This window comes from Diospyros lotus, chromosome 1, assembly GCF_014633365.1.
Source record: "Diospyros lotus cultivar Yz01 chromosome 1, ASM1463336v1, whole genome shotgun sequence".
Classification (NCBI taxonomy): domain Eukaryota; kingdom Viridiplantae; phylum Streptophyta; class Magnoliopsida; order Ericales; family Ebenaceae; genus Diospyros; species Diospyros lotus.
This window is the reverse complement of record NC_068338.1, coordinates 13,103,933-13,127,832: the sequence shown is the minus strand read 5'-3', so window position 1 is coordinate 13,127,832 and position 23,900 is coordinate 13,103,933. Positions and strand designations below refer to the sequence as shown.

Below are 23,900 nucleotides of genomic sequence, written 5' to 3'. Positions count from 1 at the left end.
GCTCGTCGCCTTAGCTCATTAGCTCGCATCACAGAAGGGGCGCGTGTTGCGGCATACCGGCCAGCCAGGGGGTGCCCTAATTGGACCCCTTGGGCCCATTCTCTCGGCCCATGCCAGTCCCATCCTAGCCTTCTGGCAACGACATCATTACAGCTGCATCCGGATCTCAAGATATCCCTCTCAGATCTCATCCGCATTAATGGGAGATCCCATCCTCATTAATGAGGGTCTTATCGGCACCTCGCTGCGACAGAGACGCCCCTGCGGGCTACTCCATCCCATCGCCTTTACACATACAGAGCAAGCAAGAAAGGTTTTGGACTGATATATATATCAACCAGCCCCCTTAAGGGTTAGGGGTATGTACTCTAGACAACTAACGAAAGAACACCCAATATTTTTGCTTATTCGCTCACTAACTTGAGCTTCGGAGTATCTTGCAGGGACGGGCCGTTTGCTCGGCAAAACAGATCGGATACTTCATTATCCATCTCTCGGATCCACCATACAAGGGCGGGCTAACAAATCTCCGTCGACCAATTCCCAATGTCGACATTTTGGAGGCTCTGGCGGTGGTGCGTTAGCACGGGTTCGTCCCACCTCGGTCACCCAAAGGGCGACTGCCCAGGGGGTGACTGAGAGGCTCACAAGTGCGGCGGGACTCCTGGTTGTTGAAGGGCGATAGCTTGAGCTAACCCGTGGTTATGGGCCCATGATGACACGATGTGTGTAATACCCCAAGAGCCCAGAGGAGGGTAGTATATATCGAGAATAAGTAAGGAAGGAAATAACACCAGCTGGATACCTTTTAGGCTGAATGTAGGCAGAGAATTCCCAAGTTAAGCGTGCTTGACCTGGAGTAATCCAGGGATGGGTGACCCCCCTAGGAAGTTCGCATAGGCCCATCAGGGTAAGTTGTCTCGGACTTTCCTATCGCTCGATGCGGGGTGTTACAAAAACGTGTGTCAACAATTACTTTAGTCTTTTTACATTCTAATTTGCCTTATTAATTTAGAGTAATATTCTATTTTTAATTGTTTAAATTTCAAAATTCAAAACCCCCCAATTGTTTCTTCTATTTATTTTAAGTTTTCAAAGGAATAGATCTAACCAATCCTTATGGATACAATATTGCTCATCACTATCACAATTTACATTTTTAAGAGCAAGAATTTATTACTTGTTGGATTCGACACCCATCAATCCCCATTTCTTACATCGGATGGTATCACTCAACTGCAAATCCCTAACACTAGTGCATAAGACAACTCTATCACCTCTAATCTAAAGACTAAATTGTAACACCCACTCTGCTAGAATTGCCCGAGAAGAGGTGCTATGGGAAAATAGATAAAATAAAATAAAACTCACTAATAAACTGGAATCTGATACCATAACTGAACATCTAAATCAATTGAAATAAAACTCTGAGTCAACATAAATTGAAAACCGTAAACTCTGTGTAAAGGACAATCTCTCAATTGAAAGATAAAATAGTCCTAAACTGAGAAGACACTATAAACTAACAAACTCCCAAACATCCTTGATCTTGAGTGGCTCCACGTACACACATTATTGATCACTGTTGCTAGGCCCCACATCTGGTACTCCCCTGCTAGGACTTGGAATGGTGAAGAGTACAAGGTGAGCTACAAAGCTCAACAAGTAATAAGCTGGAAAGAATAACTAAAGTTGAATCAAAAAATATCGATATTGATAAATTATTTACTGAACCTGTACTGGGTATAACCACTATCTGTTTTCATTCACAAAATGTAATTCACATAAACTGTAAAATAAATATAGGTATGCAACTTTTGCTCAGAGACCCACATAATTTGATACATACCTGACTGATCTGAATTCTGCATACATAAAAATTATAAGCACATACTGTGGGTAATATATCCCTAGCTCCCTGGTTGTCACCAGGCGAGCAACACATAAACTGAAATTGAAACTGGTGGGATCCACGCGGACTAGACGCCTGGAGCGCATAATGCAATGCTCACATACATACTAGCACACGATATGTAATTCTCCATAGAAAGTCATGCTCAATGCTTATACCAAAATGTATGCACATAATCTCACGAAATAATGTTGATCATGTTATAATAAATACTAAACATGTAATCTGATCTTCAATATATTGGAATACAAAGATTTTATGAATTATGTGTTATGCTATGGGCATGATTAACTTGTTATATTCTGGCATATAAATTCAATATTTGGAGGTATTGAATATTTTTATTTGAATAAAACTTTAATTAAGCTGTATTGGAAGTTCAATTGGATTTTTGGAAAAGCCATCCGGATATTAAGAATGATATCCGGATATCATGAAAGACATCTGGATATGAAGAAGGCTCATTCGGACACATTGACGCTTAAAATAGAAGCTATTCGAATGTGCTGGGATGTATTAGGATATGAACTAGGACATTCAGATATGATTCAGGTCATCCGGATCTCTCACTGAGGCATTCAGATATATCAGGAGACCATTGGATTATGAAATTCAAATTTGGAGGAAGGCATCCAGATATAGAAGGAGACATCCGGATATGCTAGACTTATCTGAATAGAAGAAAAGGGTATCCAGATATGAGCTATCCGGATGTATGAAAAACCATCTGGATACCACACGCAAAAAACTTGGAACTCATCCGGATATGAGTTAATATATCCGGATATTACTCTCAACAAGAATTAGATCATCCGGATAACACTTGCAATGCATGTTGGACACATCCGGATACGGTAACAAAGCATCCGGATATCACTAGGCTATCCGGATATGAACAAGAGCTATCCAGATACCACTCACAAAGAACAACTAAGACATTTGGATATCTCATAATCCATCCGGATATCACTCATATAAATCTTTTTCACACATCCGGATAACCTCTAACCTATCCGGATGTCACTCACATACTTGGAAAAATCCATCCGGATATGAAGGCTCATATATGGATATCTACAACTCTTAAACCCAGAAACAAACGCTCACAGAGACTCTGTTCTGGAATAAAACTTAGTGATACTACACCATTCTGAAAGAAATCTTAGGAAAACGATTCCCAATCAATATGAAACAACTTTAAGGATGATTCACAGGTAATATTGGATTGAATCGCTATAAAAATCATGCACATCTTGCTCATGCATTCACTGTTTACGTATATATATACATATATACATAGTAACTTATATAAATCTAAAAACTTTAATGAAGAACTGGATTAATCTGAACTCGAAACTAATATGAACCTGTAATGGAAGGGATTACAGGAAAGATACTTGCCTTAATCTTGATCGGATTCCTCAAACAATTTGCAAAGCTTTTCCTATGCAAACACACTACTATCTCTCTTAGCTCTCTTTGTTCTTGGCTTCCTGCTCATTCACGGTGTGAGGAGAAAACTATGGCTAATGGGCTATATATATACATAAAAGCCTTATATCACACTCCCTTTACAACTTGGATTCCTTCTCCTAATTCAACTTGGAGACTTCCAATCCAAATCCTCCTCTTGTATGGATCATCTAATCCCTTAATCATAATAATTCTAATTAAGTGTTTAATTCTAATAATAAATTGTTAAATGACCATTATGTCCTTGCATTTAATTTTCACAATAATTAAATAGAATTAAATATTATATTTTTCCTTAAAAATCTCTATATTACCACATTAAATAATTAATTGACAAAATCTCTTAAACAAAAATAAATAAAAAATTGAATAATTTCTAAATAAAATCTAGACCATCTAATAGGTCGTTACACTAGATACACCATTAAGAGCCAGCAATAGATCATTAATCCTCAAGCCATGTGATCTATCGCACTTGTCACATTCAACAGATGTTCAACTAACACTCATCCACATGCCTATTATATGCATCCCATGCAATGTGGCGTGTGACTCACCACCCAATTTTCGTTAGCATCCCATGCTAACAATGGTAGTAACCCATATGCCAGCCCATTAATTGAAAAATCATATTCCCCTGTTGATAAATCCAAGGACTAAGAATACCTTTAAGAAATCTTGAATTAGAGGTCCACGTCACACAATCTCAACTCTTTAAGAATAAAACCTTTACCAGAAAATCTAGGGGTTCATTCATAAATATGAGATGGAGATATATAAATGAAGATATGACCTTTTATTAATATCAAGATTACATCAAAAGTGTCACTCACTCACATCTCATATTGTGTAAATCTAGCGTATAGAGCACCATTACTAACACAATGGAGGTTAATGGATCTCATTAGTAAGCATTTACCTCTATACAACACTGCGCAGAGACCACACAGAGAGCATCCCCACCTCTTACACTGAATGGTTCCGTTTAATGGTAAATCCTTAACACCAGTGCATAATATAACTCTATCGCCTCTGGTCTAAGGACCAAATACACAATCAAGAGTCAACAATAGATCATTAATCTTCCAAACCATGTGATTTGTTACAAACATCACATTCAGTAAATGTTCTACCAACACCCACCCATATGTCTACTATATGCATCTCATGCAATGTGGCATGTGACTCACCACCCCATTCTCATTAGCATCACATGCTAACAATTGTTGTAACCCATGTGTCGGTCCACTAATCAATAAATCATATTTCGCTTCTGATAAATCTAAGGATCGAGAATACCTTTAAGAGATATCGAATTAAAGATCCATGTCACACAATCTTAACTATTTAAGAATATGACCTCTACTAGAAAATCTAGAGACTCATTCATAAAGGCGAGATGGATAGTATGAATGAAGATATGACCTTTTATTAATATCAAGAATATATCAAAAGTGCCACTCACTTACATCTCATGAAATCTAACATTTAGGGCACTATCACTAACTGGGTGCACCCTACCCAGCCAAGAATGGTTTCATCCTTTAAAAATGCACAATCGACCCATCTTCGGAGAAAAATTTCCCAGACAACGTGTTATTGAGCAAACCAAGCAAGTAGAAAGAGAAAAGAAACCACAAAACCAAGTGGGAAACCCTTCACTTGATCCATGATTGGGTGAAGTACACCCCACTCGATCATCTATGGCACTAAGGACTCCGACTCCCAACAAGATTAGTTGTCCCAACAAGATCAACTTTGAGGAAGATGTCATCAAGTTACAAGCTGACAAAACAAGTATAAAAGGAAGGGAAAGCTGAATAGGGATCCCTCTACTTGGCCATGACTGAGTAGAATATGCTCTACCCATGCGTCTCCATCTAGGTTCGACCATACCATCTCCCAAGCCTGTCCATGCATTTAGCCACCCCTGAGAGCCTCTTTGGTAGCTAAGAGACCCTCTTGGGGCATCCCTCAAACATGGCCCGATAACCTCATTCCAAGACCTTCCTTGGGACCCGTAAGAATATTCTAAGATTCCATAGGATATGCCAAGAATATTTCAAAGAATATACTAGGAATATTCAATCCTAAGAACATGGGTTGATGGCCACGTGTCTCTTTTCTCCCTCCTCTCTAAATAAGAGGGTCGTATTTTCTCTCAAGTAAGTTCACTTCGGCTCTTAAGACTCTACTTTTTGTGCTCAAGCACTTGAAAACTGATTTAAGTATCGAAGGATTTGTGCAGGGACATCCACTTGTGCCCTTAATCGATTGTTTATCTCAGCAAGTCATCCGGTCATCAAGGAGTCATTTGGTCGAAAGGCATCGGGTCATTAGCAAGGCACTTGGTCATTAGTAGAGCACCCGATCATCTGCATCAGACCTACCAATCTCCTGATCATCACATGTAGGTCTCCTAATCATCTATGCTTAGCCTAGTCTCAGGATCCCTTGTGCTCAGACTTAGATCACTTGCATCTAGACTTGAAACCTGATGACTCCTTGATGATCGATTGACTTGTTGAGATGAACAAATAGTAGGGGGAGCGGAGAAATGTCTTCACACAAACTCTTCGATGCTTAAATTAGTCAAAAACACGTTTCTATTTCATCCCCACTTCCAAACACACGCTTTCTTCTCGCAACTGCAGCTTGGCGCTTGGTGGACTTGTACGCGAGAAATCCGCTTATTACTCCGGACCCATTTCCAAACCAACAACAAATATCTCTTCAACCTTCGGAGCTCTCTATCTATCTATCTGTCTATCTATATTATACTCTCTGCCACTGCAATCCTTAATTTCTTCCATGTCTTTCCCCTTCTCTTTCCTCTTTATGAATGCTTCCTTCATTCTTGATCTGGGGTCGTATCACTACCTCTTCGATCGTATCTTTCGCTGTTGAACTCTTTCTATTTTGCTTCTTTTAGCTGTTCTGGGCAATTTATTCAAACTATAGCCCTCTGGGTCTTGATCTTCATTTCCCCTTCTTGCATGCTTCAACCGATTTGGGATGATGGGTTTTCTACTGCACAATTGGTTAGTTCGATATTATCTCTCTCTCAATTTGCGATTGTTTGATGGGTGCTGAAGATGTGTTTTACTGTACCGTTTATTGCTTTTCTTCTCGACTGTTGTGTTCTGAAGGAGAAAGCGAATTGTATCCAGTTCGCTTGTTAATTTAGTTCCACTAATTCCAGTCGCTGCTTGGATCTAACCTTGCTTTCTCAAGACAGGTCTCTGATGTTATAGATCATATTGGCTATATTTTAGAACATTGCTTGTTGTTTCCTAACTTCATTCTTTCTGTTTTTTGGTTAATATTTCCTGATTTTTCTTAGTTTTTAAATCTGTCTATTTTGCAATATGCAAGTATTATTATCTCATTGTTGATGTGTAAATAAACAAGCTTCATTAATCATTTGTACTTTTTGGGGAGAGATTGGGGGAAAGGGGGGGGGGGGGGGGGGGGTCGAAACTGGAAAGTAGTTTAGAAGGTTAAGAGGGGATCATTCCAGCGTCTATTTATGTTCATTCCCCTAAACTTATTTATTTCCTTACTTTTTTTTTGTTGATTTCATAAAAGGGGAATTACACCAATCCCTATTTGTAACTTTTTCATCTGATTTTGTATAAACTTGTCACACAAAAGTCATATCCTCTGTTGTGATGATTTTGGAGAACATGGTTCTTTTTTATGATTGAATGCAACAATTGATTTTGAAACAATTTATGTCGAACGAGTATATCAGTACTCCATCCAAGATGCCAGTAAGCGTTGTATCAATTACACTGAAGATGCTGCTTATTAAGTTTCGTAAGCTAAAGATCAGCTTAAATAAAAATAATTGTATTGTATAGTTCACAATGTTAGACTCCAAAAATCATACCATACTAATTTTACTCTTGCAGACTCTAGTTTTGCTCTAAATAATAATTACTCAGAGCTGCTATTAGTTCAAGTCTTAAGGCTGATTTCTTTGATCTGCAGAAATCTTAAGTGTTTGAAATTCTGTGTTGGGGTACTACAGTTATGGGTCGAGGTAGGGGAAAGGGAAAGAAGTTTTCAGTTACTAATTTTGAGGATGCTGGCAGTGGTGAAGAAGAAAAAGTGCCAGTGCAGAAGAGAAGAGGAAGACCGCTAAGACCACTGAAAGATGAGATTGATGAAGAAGAACTTGAAAAGGTAGAAGAGGAAGGAAGTGACAAGACCACAAATGGTTTGTTGGGCAAAGAGATTAAAAGTTCGATAGCTGCAGAAAGTGTAAAGAAGAGGAAACGGAATTCACAGGCAAAAGAAAAATCCGATTCAGTTAAAGTGGAGAGTGGTGTTGCCACCAGAGCCACTACTGATGACTCAACAAAGTCCAATGGTTTTCGTCATAATGGCAGCAGGAGGAAAAGCAAGCCTCGTCGAGCTGCTGAAGCAGGTGTTGAGTGCAAGTAAAATTATGGTTGGCAGTTCCAGTTGATACATCACCCTTTATTTGTGCTTGCAGAATCATGTGATGAGAAGTGAGCCTGTCAAATTTCTTTTTCAATTTTATTATTTTATTTGTTTCTCCTATTTTTTGGTTATTCCTTTCTGGAATTCCGTCTTGATTTTAGTTTGATGGACTTGAAATGATGATAATGACTGCAGTCTCTCTCCGATATTCTGTTAATATTTGAGGCATTCTGTGTTTTCTTGTATTAAGTTTTGACCATGCCATGTTTGAGAAGTATCTCTTTCCTTAATTTTAAGAATTATCCCTTACGTATGGTGTCTTTTGTAATCCAATAATCAGGCTTGCCTGTGTCATCCTCTATGCCCAAATATGTGAAACTAGATATATTAAGAAGCCAAACACCTTGGCATGGCATGGATACGAGCATTTTGGACATCCCATTACGACAAATTTTGAAAGAGGGGACTACTGCAGTACCATGTCAATTAACTGTTAGAAACTACCCAAGATTCCTTGTCCATTTTGGACCTATATTTCTGTGCTACATCTTATAGAAGATTATGTCTTGGTTATATGTTCCAGTTGTATCCTAGATTGTATATATTTCCAAATCTAGATTAGGAAACTTCCTAATTGGAAGCTGCCTATTGTGGTAGAACATCTTGTATATATATATTCATCCTAACCCTACAAAGGTAATAAGATCGAATATCTTTTCTAGCCACTTTTGACATTAACAAATATATATTATTTATTACATCAAAACATAACTGCTTTTATTGTTGTTTTCTGTTTAAATTATAATCACATAATACTCTATTACCTCAAATTAGTGCAAAATCACAAATGTATTGGTAAAGAATTGTGAATTAAAAACCATAACTTAAATGTCTATCTTAGAAAGTTCTATGTAGAAATAAGTTGAAAGTTTTGGCTTTAGAATTTGTGAGAAAACAATTATGAGAGAAAAACTTAAGAGATTAGTCTCTTAGTGTGTTATTTATAATAGGCACAATGAGCCTAATAACCTACAGGCTTAGCCTATGGACTTAGTCTAATTATACATAGTTATAACAAATAAATAAATAAAAATACTAACAACAATATGCAATATATCTAATTATACTAATAATTCTAATACTCCCTCTCAAGTTGGAGCATAGATATCATATGCACCAAGAAGCTTGTTACAGATATATTCTATCCGAGGACTGTTTAGAGACCTTGGTGAAGACATCAGCAAGTTGATCACTGGAGTTAACAAACTCTGTAATAATAACACCTTCAACCAGCTTTTCTCTAATAAAGTGACAGTCGATTTGAATATGTTTAGTTCGCTCATGGAACACTGGATTGGAAGCAATGTGCAAGGCAGCCTGATTATCACAAACAAGCTTCATAGGGGACACTTCACAAAACTTGAGTTCCTCCTAGATGAGCTCACAAGTTGCATTAGCCATAGCCTGATACTCTGTCTCTGCACTGGATCTAGTTACTACATTATGTTTCTTACTTTTCCAAGAAATCAAATTTCCTCCCACAAGAATACAATATCTAGAGGTCGACCGACGATCAGAAGGAGAGCCGACCCAATCTGCATCTGCATAACAACAAATATCTATGTGCCTCTCATCCTCATAGAGTAGTCCTTTACCCGGTGCTTGTTTGATATATCTTAGAATCTGGATAATAGCATCCTAGTGAGAATCACATGGAGAATTGAGAAACTGACTCACCACACTCACAGCAAAAGCCATGTCGGGATGAGTGACTGTGAGTTAGTTTAGTTTGCCTACCAATCTTCTATACCTTCCAAGATCCGAGCAAGACTTCCCCTATCCAGGCAAGAGTTTGACATTTGGGTCCATTGGGGTGTCAATCGGTTTGCAGTTCACCATACCAGTTTCTTCTAAGATGTCAAGTGCATACTTCCTCTGAGAGATTGAGATTCCATCTCTTGATTGAGCAACTTCAATACCCAAGAAATACAAGAGTTTGCCTAGGTTTTTAGTTTGAAAGTGCTGATGGAGATGTTCCTTCAGATTTTGTATACCAACTTGATCGTTCCCTGTGATAACAATGTTATCTACATAAACAACGAGATAGATACATAAAAAAAAAAAGAAGAATATCGATAGAAAACTGAATGATCAGCTTCATTTCGAGTGAGACCAAAGGCTTGAACCACAGTGCTGAACCTGCCGAACCACGCTCGTGGAGATTGTTTCAGGCCATAGAGAGACTTCTTGAGTTTGCAGACTACATTGGACCCCCCCTGAACAACAAAACTAGGTGGTTGCTTTATATAAACCTCCTCTTGCAAATCACCATGAAGAAAGGCATTCTTAATGTCCAATTAGAGTGACCAATAACGCGTAACAGTCATAGAGAGAAATAGGCGAATAGAGGCCATTTTAGCAATTGGAGAGAATGTATCACTGTAATCCAACTCATAGATTTGTGTAAAGCCTTTGGCAACCAAGCGGGCTTTAAGACGTTCCACCTGTCCGTCAGGGCCCACTTTAGGGGTGAACACCCACCGACAACTAACGAGAGTCTTTTCTGGTGGCAAAGGCACCAAATCCCAAGTGCCAGTAGAATGCAAAACACTCATCTCATCTAACATAGCCTGGCGCCAACCAGGATGGGACATGGCTTCACCTGTGGTTTTAGGAATAGAAACAGAAGAAAGGGTCGAAACAAAAGCACTATAAGCAGGTGACAAATGGTCATAACACAAAAAATTATAAAGAGGATGTGGATTGCGAGTAGACCGTATACCTTTGCGGAGTGCAATAGGAAGGCTGTCGAGCTGAGAATCCATGGCAAGAGTGACCATTAATGGAGAGAGTGAGTCAAGAGAGTCGCAGTCAAGAGGAATGCCGGTGCCAGGAGCAAGATGAGGACGACAATGATTAGTAAGAAGTGGAGGAGTCGGGGAGTGTGGACTGGAAGATGGAAGTGAAGGGTCCACCGACGAGGAGATAGACGGATCTGATAAGGGCAATGAAAGAGAAGGAATAGGCAATACCTGGTCAAGACACTGTGAATTAGGCTGAACAATCGAGAAGAAGGACTGTTGTTCAAAGAATGTGACATCATCTCAGACATAAGATAGCGGTTCAACTCAGGAGAGTAACATTTATAGCCTTTCTGCAACCGGGAGTAATCGAGGAAAATACACTTGAGGGATTTGGCAGCAAGTTTATCCTGTGCTGGTGAAAAGGAATGCACAAAACAGATACATCCAAATACATGAAGGGGAACAAAATAAAGGGTCTGGGAGGAGAACAAAAGAAAGTGAGGAATGTTGTCCTTTAACACTGAAGATGGCATGCGATTGATCAGATAACACGCAGTAAGAACAACATCTCCCCAGAATTTGGTGGGAAGATTGGCATGTAAAAGTAGTATTCGTGCAATTTTAATGAGATGACGATTTTTATGCTCGACAACACCATTTTGTTGAGGTGTATAAGGACAAGAAGATTGATGCAAAATGCCATGAGTAGTCATAAAAGTAGTAAATTGAGAAGAAAAGTACTCGGGGGCATTATCACTACGTAAAACACGTATAGAAACTCCAAACTGTGTTTTTATTTCAGCAGTGAATGTCTGAAAGACATAAAACAACTTAGATCGACTTTTCATGAGAAATAACCAAGTGCAGCGAGAAAAATCATCAATGAAAGTAACAAAATATGAGAAACCAAGAGTAGAAGTGACACGACTGGGCCCCTATACATCAAAGCGCACAAGAGAAAATGGAGCCTCAGCCCTATTAATGACACAACTGGAAAAAGAACTACGTGCGTGTTTACCACATTGACATGACTCACAATGAAAAATAAACAATGATGACAAACTAGGAACTAATTTCTACAATTTGGAGAGGCTGGGATGACCAAGACGAGAGTGGAGAAGATTTGGGGAAGGAGCACTGGTGCAAGCCATTGGCACAGCAAGATGATAGTGACCATGTGACTCACGCCCGACGCCAATCGTCCACCCCGTACCCTGGTCCTGTACACAAACAGAGGCAGGAGTGAAAATGACCGAGCAGTTAAGGGTTTTAGTAAGTTGGCTAACTGAAATCAAAATTGAAAGGACTGTCAGGGACATATAAAACCGAATTTAAAGATAAAGACGAAGTGGGTGTGGTTTGGCCTATCCCTTTAACTTCAGTTCTGGTGCCATCAGTCAGGGTAACTGTAGGCAAGGTATCAGAATAAGTAAGTGAAGAGAAAAGAAGTTCATTACCACACATATGATCAGTAACCCTAGAATCTATAATCCAAGGACCAAGAGATGGGCTTTTAGCAACGCAAGTAACGAGATTACCAGGATGAGACTGCTGGGTGGCCTGAAACTTCAAAAAGACATCATACTCAGCTGCAGACATATGTATCAACTGTGAACCCGGTGCAGATTGGGCAGAACTAGGATCACTCTAGAATGCATGAGCTGCATTGGTAGATGATGTAGGCGGAGCAGCAGGCCGACCATGTTTCTTCCAACACCTGTCCTCAAGATGACCTAGTTTCTTACAAAAAGTACACTGTGGACGTGTCCGATTATTATTACGGCCTCTATTTTCTCCTGAGTGAGAAGTCTAAGACACAAGGGCTGAAGATTCGGTTGGAGGAACAACATGAGAAGAAGATGACATACCATGTGCACCGATTATGTTCAACAACCTTTTAAAAGAGTCCTTCATGGTAGGATTAGTGGAGCTGGTTAAGATTTGATGCCTGAAGGCGTCAAATTCTGGGTTTAGACCGGAAAGAACAATAACCATAAAAAAATTCTCTCTTTGAGTAATCTGTTCGGTCTTGGTCATAGTAATGGGAAGAAGAGCATCAAATTCTTGCATGAGAGCCCGAACCTGTCCCAAATAAGATTCCATGGACGACTCTTGCTTCAAATTCTTGATATTAGAGACCACAGTGTACAAACGTTAGATGCCATTCGTATACCATTCTTTAGCTTCCTTCCACACGTCAACACAAGTTTCAAATGGCCGAAAGAGCCGCGTGATGGATGGATCAATGGACTGCTATAGGAGACTACATAATTGGGCATCAACTTGTTCCCATCTAGCCCGATTGACTTCTGGCACACTTCTAGCCTTTGTGGTAAGATGATTGGCTTGGCCTTGCCCTTTGAATCACATTTTGACAGAGGCTGCCCATGAGAGATAATTGGCAGACCCTATCAACTTGACAGTGGTGATATTGGATGTTCCGAGATTGGAGACAATAAAGGACTGAGAGACAGCAGGGGCAACAGGTGTAGTTGCGGGAGTAGCACCAATAGAAATTGCGTCACTGAGGTTAGACATAGCAAGGATTTGACACCGGGAATAGGCCTAGGGAAGGGAGGTGAGCTGATTTGGAGAATTTGGGAGAAAACGGCCGGTAGACGCACCTTCACGCGCCAGCACGTGGGGGCGGACGGCTGCGCGTGGCGGCAGCGTGTGGGAGCTTCGACGGCTGCGATTTTCCAACCGCAACTTGGCCTGAAGGCGGCGAACCCTAGGGTGGGGTTGGTTCCAGCAAACGACGGCCGAACAATGATGTTTTGGTGTGAACAGTTACGGTGAAGAAAGAAAACTAGGGTTTTCCGGCGTGAACAATGATGGTGAAGAAAGAAAACTAGGGTTTTTAGGCCGTTGGAAAAAGATACACAACGGTGGCTAGGGTTTTTTTCATCGGTGGCTCTGATACCATGTGAAAAAACAATTATGAGAGAAAAACCTAAGAGATTAGTCTCTTAGTGTGTTATTTATAATAGGCACAACGGGTCTAATAACTTACGAGCTTAGCCTATGGACTTAGTCTAATTACACATAGTTATAACAAATAAGTAAATAAAGACACTAACAACAATATGAAATATATCTAATTATACTAATAATTCAAATAGAATTCTTCAAACTGAATCTTAGTAGAGGATGGACTAATAAATACATATCCATATTGTTCGATGATATAAATAATTTTTAAGTTATTTGTTGAGCTGATAGGCATGCATGTTCTAAACTTGTGATGATTGTTAGCAATGTGTTATTTCTTTACCCCAGAATTTCTAAATTAACTTTTAACAAACATTTTTCCAACCTTGGTTGAGGCCTTGCTAAGATTTATTTACATATTTTGTATTGTTTAAGCATTTATTGTGTTGTATTTAAAGTAGAAGATTGCTTAGTGGTAAATCCTGCAAGTTTCACCTTTTCTATGGCTCTAATTAAAATAAGCTCAAAAAGGTTTAAGTGAATATTATTGTGACCTGGGGAGTTGTTTGCCAGAAATGATAGTTGATGTCCATGAACATTGCCCCTTGAGAGTCCATGTAACGATACTGAATATTATTACTTTCTTCAAATTTACTGTTTACTCGCATGATTGTAATTAATTTGAAAGTCCGGGGGGGTTGAATAAAATTTTGTGCGGCAGTGGTTTGCCGCATCTAAATGCAGTTCAAACTGATGTCTTAGGATTAGGAAGCTTGACTGTTTGGTCACAGCATTTTGTGAAAGCTTTGAGAGATTTTACGTTATTCATTGGTTGTTTGAGTATAATCAGGGAAAGCACAATTGCACTAAAGCTGTGTTTTTTGTTCACACCTCAAGCTGTGAGATTTACATGAGAGATCTGGACTTAATACTCTAATTTCTTTAAATGGCACCAAAATGTTAAGTCGTTTTTGGCTCAATACCCACTATTATTTCAGGTATACTAGTCATAATGCTTTTATCTAATGGGATCTATCTGAGAGTTGTTCATTTTAGAATCAGGGCAATTTCTGAAGTACTTAAATTTGTAAATAGGAGACTGATAATATTGTTTCTGTTACCAATTATTTGAACATCTGGAGCAAATTTTTTGAATACCTGACTTGTTTGTACCTTCTTCTTACACCTTTTCCTCTGTTGTGTGTGTGTGTGCAGTACTTGCTGTATGAAGTTATTTGAAATTTAATGCTCAATAAATAGTTTCAAGTGTACAAGTTTTGAGAAACCTGGTGAGAACAATAAAAAAGGATTTGTGTGTTTTTTTTTACCGCACTAAGTGTTTTGAGTGATAGGCCTTGCCCTTCTACCAGAACAAGCACCAGTGGAGGATGATATATATATATATATATATCAAATGAGAACTGAAAAATAAGAGATGCCAAGAAGCAAAGATACTTCATATCATGTCTATGTGGGGCCTTAAACATTCATTAGATTCCCCATGATACATGTCTGAGTGCACATTTCTAAAACAATTAAAAAATATTGGCACACATTTGAAGTTGGTCCAGTGGCTTGCACAATGGAACAGCCCCTACTTAAAAATAATGCTTGGTTACGTCTAGTGCCTCTCAAGGGATCCAGAATCTGTTGACAAATTCCTACGTGAAGCTTGAACGGGAACCTGACATTGGACTGGACGGCCTTGGGAAACTTGTTTGGAACTGCTTGGCCACAGAAGAAGTCGTTATTATATTTCCTTGTGAGAGTGGATTTTTAGGGGTTTCACAATGCTGATCCATAAGAATTCAGTTGTCACTGTTTTCAGGTGGTCAAGTGATATAGTATCTGTTTACGAATACCCAACGGAAAGGTGAATGAACACCTGGAATTGGACAACCTTTGCGAATCTACGAACTGTTTACCTGCAGCACAAGTTCATACATTTTAAGGACTCTTCAGTTTTCCGACTTTGTTTTTTGTATGACTTCAGCTTTTTGACTGTATGATCATCTTCAGTTTTCACTCTTCAGACTTGATGCTTCTATTCTCGTAGTCTTCGATTGTCAACTGGACTGACTGTGAGGGACGAGGGTCAACAACGAGTGGACTGTGAGAAATGAGGATGACTGGACTGTGGGCGACACCTGGCGGTGAGTGGGAACTGGAATGTTGCGACTGAATTTTGCCAGCGACCTTGTGACTGGAGTTTGGACAAGTTGAGACTGGATTTTGTGAGGTTATGGGACTTTTTGGTTGCTGCTTGCTTGGCTATTCACAGTGAGTTGCGAGACTTCCGACTGGATTCTTCTTGACATTAGAAATATAAAAATTTATTTTATTAATTAACGTGTATCACGACAACACTGTTGCATCCCACTTTTTTTTTTTTTTAAAAAATGTCGTGTTGCCATGTCCATACGTCGGTGCCCATTCTTCTTAGTGTGAGATTGAATTTTTTAGCAGCTCCATGGGAACTGTGGTATAGCTATTTTTAGGTGGTCAATCAATCTAGACTCTGTAGACGAATTCCCAAGTGAAACTTGAGAATGAGTGCCCGATGTTGGAGAGCCTTGAGAAACTAGGAACCATTGCCTACAACTACGTGTCCCCCTTTATGTATCCCCGCTCGCTGCTTACAATTCAACTTTAGCAGGATGTTTATTATTCAAGTACACCAAAGGGGTGATACCAGTCATTGGTTCTCCTGGCAAGAGAATATTACTTTCTATTTTGATTCTTGTGGTTTCGTGCCCATTGTTTTGTTTAGCACTCACTTTACAGCTGTTCCATATACTTCAACCAAGATACGTTCTTGATGTCGTAACTTCTAGATGTGCTATATAGCTCTTTAAAGGATTCCTGTTAGTTTTAATGATAAGAGGCACATAAAAGCAAATATTTTGGGGAACATTATTCAGCTGCAGATTCATCATCGATCGTCACCTTCGGAACCACCCTTCAACCAGCTTCATTGAGTATTGCATGCATCAGCCCATCCTCAGATCCTTGCAAGTTTTCCTCATCCCCTCAGCCTTGTCGGCAGACCTCCATTGATTTTGACTGTCTTCCTCTCGATCTTATCGCATGAGACTTGTTGCGGTTGAGCGCCCTCGCTGGATTTCAGTTCATCACGCGACCTTACTGGGAAGTCACGGAAAACCGTTGGTGCCAGGACGTCCCAAGCCTTCGCTGCCAGCCATCACCGACCTTGCTGGTGCAGTCACTAGCATTTACCCCTGGTCTGTTGTTCTCTTTCAATTTGCTTTCCTAGTACCCGAATAGTCCTTAACCCAATTTCATCCTGTTACCCGACCCAATGTGAAGACTCATTGACCGAACAAACCATTATTAACCCATAACCGAGTTTGTTTCTTTTAGACCCACTTTACTCTGAATCCAAATGCAGCCGCACTTAATTAACCCAAGCCCAGACCAGTCACCCGCAGAACAATTTCATTTTTGAGCCACATGAAACCAACCTAAATCCAAATTCAATCTTGATTTATGGTACAAGTATATTCTTCACTTTGAAAGGCTGATATATTTGTTTATTAGGTATATTTAGTAAAATTTATTTTAGGTCTATTTTAATTTCCTTTTGTAGCAAAACAACCCCCCCCCCAAAACAAAAAGAACAAAATAACTGAGAGAGGGAGGGAGAGAGAGAGAGTGCTCCTATATCATCTCATAGCGATATCCATACTTGTTAGCAGAGATGATGATAAAACTTCCTATTAACAAATAAATCCCTTCCTCAACATTCTTTTACGTGACAGATTGTGTCCATTTCCTGTTCTTGCCTTTAAAAATTTCCCTTTGACACATCTTGAAGCAATCATGAAAGATAGTTTTGTTTTCAATCTTTGTTTTATTAAGAGTGAATTGGTGGTAAAACATGTTGACAAACCATTTGCGGCGGCTGGATTGCTTGGATGTCAATTCTTCTTAGAGGATCAAAATTTGGTTGAATGGTATTAGAGTGAAGTGAACTTAAGCTTGGGATGAAGCATATGCCTATGTGAAGAATAATTTCCAAGTGTGTACAGCTTTAAGCTGTATTTGGTTCATTGTGTTGTCAAAGGAAAACTAGAAGGAATTGCTTAGGGGACGACGAATTGCTGTTTGCTAGCCATCGATAAGATAACAACATGGGAACGGAAATTGATGAGACTATGTGATGAATTTATTTAGGGGAAGTTTATTTCTAATGACATTTCTTCTTCTTCTCTCCTATTTGTGAAAAGACAAATCCTCGGTGCATGAATGTCTTCTCTTCTTTGCTTTGTTTACACCTTTGCTTTCCATTCTTCGCTTGTTTGTAGCCTTCGATCGATTGCAAAGGTAGGCAGTCATCTTTCCTTTCATTCGTTTGATGGTTACTAATTTTGCTTGTTCTGATTATTATTTGTGCAAATAATTAAGACTCATTTTTATGGTTAATTTGATATGTGGATAAAACCTTTTTTTTTTTATTTGATTTTGGTTGATGGAACGAACAATGTTACATTGCATGTTGGATTACTTTTATCATTTTAGGTTGAATCAAATTTTTTAAGAGTGAATGATGTGTTTGATGCTGAAGATAATAATATGTCAATCTTTAAGTTGGGAACAGGTGGCGTGTAATTTCTTTTATCATATAAATGCACGTGTGTGTGAGTATTTATTTAATATATATTTTTTTTTCATAAAGGTAAACCTTTGTAGCAAAAGTAAAATCGTTCCTTTGTGACAAACATTATGGGTTTAAGCTGTGGAAATAGACCTGCATAAAAACAAAGGGACACCTATGTATAAATATGACTTTCCTCTTACCTTCAATGTAAAAATGGATCTTGAACTTTGTTGTAACCCTTTCTCCGGGGGGGAGTTCTCTTGGAAAAGGTACCTATCCCGGGAGAAAAAATTCTCCTAGAAGAATTCTCTCTCGAGAGGAAGCTCTCCCGGAGATATGTTCTATGCAACATAATACTCCTAGTTAAGCATTCTCCTAGGGAAGTCATAGGGAGACCCATCTCTCGCACAACTTTGACCCACGTTGTCCAGCACAACGTGGTCTGCCTGCAATAGCCCATCCTTTCTCTAGGAGACTTTCCATGGGGGGAGGGGGAGGGGTTTCTCACCAGGGTTCTTCCAAGCTTAACCTTGGGACTACCATGTGCAACTGGGAGAATCGCACGTCTTGCGACTGCAAGATTCGCGCATCCCTCACACATGCGTGCCACGTTCGCAGTCACAATTGAAGGGTATAATACCCTTCAACCCTTCGCATTCTAGACTCTCTCTTCGACTTTTCACCTTCCAATACTCGCATAACTCTTATTCTCTTGGAGAATCCCACACTTCGCCTAGACGACCTTTATTAAATATTTCACCAGCATACTTCACCCATGCCACTTCATTTGTACAACATCTGCATTTCTACTTCATCATGGTAGCATCTAACTTAAGCATTAGAGGGCTTGAGTTGGAGAAATCCCTGCATGCTTTTCTAACTGCTTCCTACCTTGCAGTCTCTTCTCCTGGGTACCTATCAACTCTCTTGGACAACGGAGACTTCACCTAGATAACTTTCTCATGGACTACTTTCCTCTAGCCAGTCCTTAACTCTCTCAAACAACAGATCAAGCTTCACCTAGAGAACACTTCTCCTGGTGCCTAGTTCTCCCGGACAAGTCTTGATCTTCTGTCTTGCCTAGCCTTGTTGACTTCTTATCGAGCTTTCCCGAAAACAAATTTTAATTGTGGTAATCCAACAACGACAATTTAGCTTCGTTTGTAGGAATTGGTCAAACGATTTAGCACAATGGCAAGAAAGGCAAGGTCCACTCATGTCAGAGAACCATCACAACCAAAAACTGTCAGAGCTCGCATAAGTCCTAGACAATGGAGGACTCACCTCGGAGAACATCCGTTAGTTATTTATCTGGGACAACAAGCATCCGGACGCATAACAAGCCCCCCCCCCCAAAGAGAAGTTCATTCGGAGCCGGAAGCTAGCCTTCAATATTCTCCCGAATAAGGCTAGTCCATTTAGCACCAATCTTTGGGATAAGTTCATATTATCTCTGAAAACTTTAACCAGCTCTTGGACAATTTGGGTGTTCTCTTAAACAATGGAGAAGTCCCATATGGACCAATTGTAACAACCCCACTCCCAGAGACCTTATAAGCGAGGACTTCAGGAGGGACTGTTAAAAGATGCGAAGTAGAGATGAGAATTCTATCAAGAACACTGAACTCTACATTAGCACATATTACAAACATCCACCACCATCTCTCCACGTACATTATCTTTAACATTCAAATTAAAATACATGCCATTCCTTACAATACAATAGGCCCTATACAGAGGGAACAATTGGTCTAGGCCACAAAAGATTAGCTAGCCTTTACAAAAATCAAGACAACACCGCATGGTCTTTTGCTCTGGTGAGCTCTGTACATTGCTAACCCAACATCAAACCCCTCACGAGCTATCCCCATCATTACCCTCGCCAGTACCTGGAATGATGAGAAGCAAATATGAGCCACAAGGCCCAATAAGTATATATAGAAGAAAAGAGTAATGGAGCTGGAAGCTGAGTTACTCAAGACTCACACTTTGTTTAATTCAAGTCATGTTCAATGCATCATGCCACACCATGAATCATAATATCAAATGAACAAAATAAATGCAGGAATGGACACATGGTTTTTAGGGCCCACATAAGGTATACAATCAATGGGACCCAAGGTCCCGGTCAAAAACCTATAGCTGCCATAAACTGGCTAGCATATCAAGATCCAAAGTCACAACTCCCATATCAGAACCACCGACACCATAACCACCGCAACCCCCCATAGCACCACAACAGAAGCATGAGTTGAAGCTCTCAACATAAGCTCGAGCTAATGCTCATATAAAATCAAGATCACAAAAACTGCGCTTCCTTTTCCTCAACCCAATCACTCACATCTTCACCATGCAATGCAATACATAAGAAATGCGATGGCTCTTGCAACATAAACGTGATAGCAAAGCCCCCATAAGCCAATCATCAGGCTATGCTACTCCCACGTAGTAAATCACGCATGCAAAATGCTCTACATGCATATGTTTGCCTATCATACACGAGTCAGCACTCTCAGGCCAGTTGTATTATGCCAATGCTCATGCTCTCAACAAACACAAAGCATGATCCCCAATGAATGCAACCCATGGCCTAACACCACAACATATATGTGTCACAACATATACAACATATCAAAGAGAGACATGCACATTAATGGCATTTCATTTTACTTCTCCAAATGGTCCCAAGATTAATCCATTAACGAGCCCAAATACGCATGTTTATTTCCCCAAGACACTTGTCTAAGAGGTGATTACAAGATGGTACACTTAGGAAGCAACTTGATTTTGGTAAAGGTACAAAAGCAGAACCGGTCGACAACCTTTTATAACCAGTCAACAATTTCATCATTATGGGTGGAAAAGGTCGACAACCTTCTAAAAACGATCGACAGTTCGGCCCTATTAAGCCAAACGATCAACAACTTCACAGGTATTTGTCGATTGATAGAATGCTCTAGCTTGAGACAGGACACTCGAAAGATGCAAGAAACACCAAAATTCTTGCATGATCTACAACCTAACAACCAACACACCATTCTTAATGGATTATACAGTAAAACAAGCCCTATTTTGAGTTCCAAAACACTTTAACAAAAATAGACAAGGTTTGAGAAAGATTTACAATCATTTCTACATAGGCCATTCCTAAGAACTCTTTTCCAAAATTAGGATGTTTTTGGTAAATAAACCTCAAAGACTCTCTGATTCATGAGTTTAAGAGATCATGAGAAGATTAGAACTTGCCATAGTGAGCTTCTCCTTTGATTTCAACTTGAAAGAATCTCCACAAGAGAAGAAATCTTCAAACCATCCTTAAGCCAAGAGAAAATCCAACTAGAGAAGAGGAGGAAGATGATGAAACAACTCCCCACTTGAACACAATCTTCTTGAACCCTTAATGAGCAAGGAAGAAGAAGATATGGAAACCCTAGCTTCCCCTTCTCAAAGTCGTCAGCCCTCTCCCTTTCTCTCCCAATTCCCTTTGATTTCTCAAGCCTTACTTCCCCTTTTATACTTATCTCATTTTCCTTTATTTAGTTATTTACATAATTACACACTTAAGCCATAATTCTCATATATTAGCCCCAAAAATCCATTATGCCACGTTCCAATATTTCTAAATACCACAAATCCCTTAGCATATATATATACATCCACTTTGCTCCACCTTTGACTTTTCAAACTTTTCTTGCTTTGACTTCCACCTTTGCAATCAACATAGAGTTAGCTCGCTCATACCTTTCCATTTATTCATTTCCCAAAATTCTAGGGCATTACACCAATTCCCAGTCCTGATGACCTCCAAGACGTGCAATCCATGGGCTATTCCGTTGCCCTTGAGAGGAATATTCAAGCTCAAACAAGAGTTCCAGGACCTTCAAGAACTAGAGGGCCTCACATTGTGTCCCTTGTGGAGTAGCAGGAGTTGGAGAAGAAGTATGATAGTTTGAGAAGAAACCATGAAGAGAATTCAAGGGCCTTGAAGGATCTCATCGACTTGTTGCACACCATACTGTCTATTGTTGAGGTGCCCCCATAAACAAGATACATGATCTCAAAAGGGATTTGATTTCATTCGCCTCCAAGACAGCTAGAAGTACCATCACAAGCCCTACAAGGATAACAACCTCATATGCCTATACCCGAAGAGTTATAGGCATAATGGCGTAGGACCATCAAAAAAGGCATTGCTCATGAAGAAACCACAGAGAGTGCCACTTCACCAAAGGTGCTCGAAATTTGGTGTGGGAACTCAATCCGAAGCCTATTGAGCCTGCCCCTTAAACTCTTTTGGGATCTAAAGTAAGGAGGCTTTTCGAAGAATTACTCGAGCAGAAAAAGATCGTGACAACCTACAATGAGATGTATAATCGAATGATACCCTTCTTTATCGAGTTGTTAAGGTGCCCACTCATTTCGAGGTTCAAGCTCTCACAACTACCCGTCTATATGGGAAAGGGGGAACCCCAATCACCACGTGTAAAGATATAGGTCCCTTGCTTTCCTCCATGGATGGGATAATATAATTATGTGCCATGTTATCCCCCTGTCCTTGGCTGAACACGCCCATGTTTGGTTTAATGAGCTTTCACATAGGTTTATTTCTTCATTTCGGTAGTTGTGGCGAGAGTTCATCACAACTTTTGCTATTAATGCCCCTAGAGAGAAGGATCTTACTTATCTACTATGCGTTCGCCAAAAGCTCAATGAGTCACTAAGATAGTAATAAATCACTTTCAGAATGCCACTTTGGAGGTTTATGAGCTACAAGTAGGCATGGCGGTTGCGACGCTACTTTAAGGCACCACTTTCATGCTACTAAGGGAATCCCTGACCTTTGATCAACCAACGTTATTAGCTGAGTTACTTGCCTATGCCAACAAGTTCATAGTGTAAATGGAAATTCTCAATACCTTTGGCGCACCTCAAGACAAGGACAAGAAAAAGAGAAAGAGACCATTTGGCAAAAGGCCTTAAAAACATGAGATGAAGGCCTCAAGACCTGATGATGTCACTAAAGCTAAGTTCCAAAAGTACACTCCTCTCTCTAACTTCTGCACTACCATTCTTTCTATATTGTGTGGCACACATGCATGATCAACTTTTGTCCTTTCTTTGACAAGCCTAAAGGCAAAGACATGGAAGTCTATTATAAATTTCACTAATGCTTGGGCCATTTAACAGAGCCCTATCGTGGTCTTCGAGATCAGATTGAATAGCTCATAAAGGAAGGAAAATTGGACCAATTTATACTTGATGGTCCAAAGCAACCCCAAGACCAAAGAAAGGGTCTGCAATTGAACAACTAGCAACAAGGAAGGTCTCTTAGACCTAATTGCAACAATTAGTGGAATAGGAACATTAACAATATCGATAATCAATAGTAAGACAGCCAACAACAACAATAAGGGGGAGAGACATTAAGAGGCCCCATTGATAATGAGCCTGCGCAGTAGTGCATCCACATCATATCTAGAGGCGAGACCTTGGTTGGCAATCATCATCATCAAGGAAAGAATATGCACGCTAGGCCCCAAATGTGGATTTAGTGGCTCACGTGGAACTTGATGAGGAGCCTATTACTTTTACTATTGCTAATCAAGGAATTGTCCTGATGTCGCACGACGACCCCCTTGTTATTTTAGCTATGATTGCCAAGCATCTCATAGAGAGGATCCTCTTGGATAGTAGTAGTTCCATCTGTTGAGAA

The 23,900-nt window shown here is 39.7% G+C and overlaps 1 long non-coding RNA gene across 1 annotated transcript; it reads left to right on the top strand.

Annotated features, from left to right (window-relative positions):
* Nucleotides 1-6,019: 6,019 nt before the first annotated feature.
* Nucleotides 6,020-15,988, top strand: LOC127792167 (uncharacterized). The gene is made up of 2 exons (XR_008021092.1): nt 6,020-6,426; nt 7,379-15,988. It is a non-coding gene; the product is annotated as an uncharacterized LOC127792167 (long non-coding RNA).
* The last annotated feature ends 7,912 nt before the right edge of the window (nt 15,989-23,900 follow it).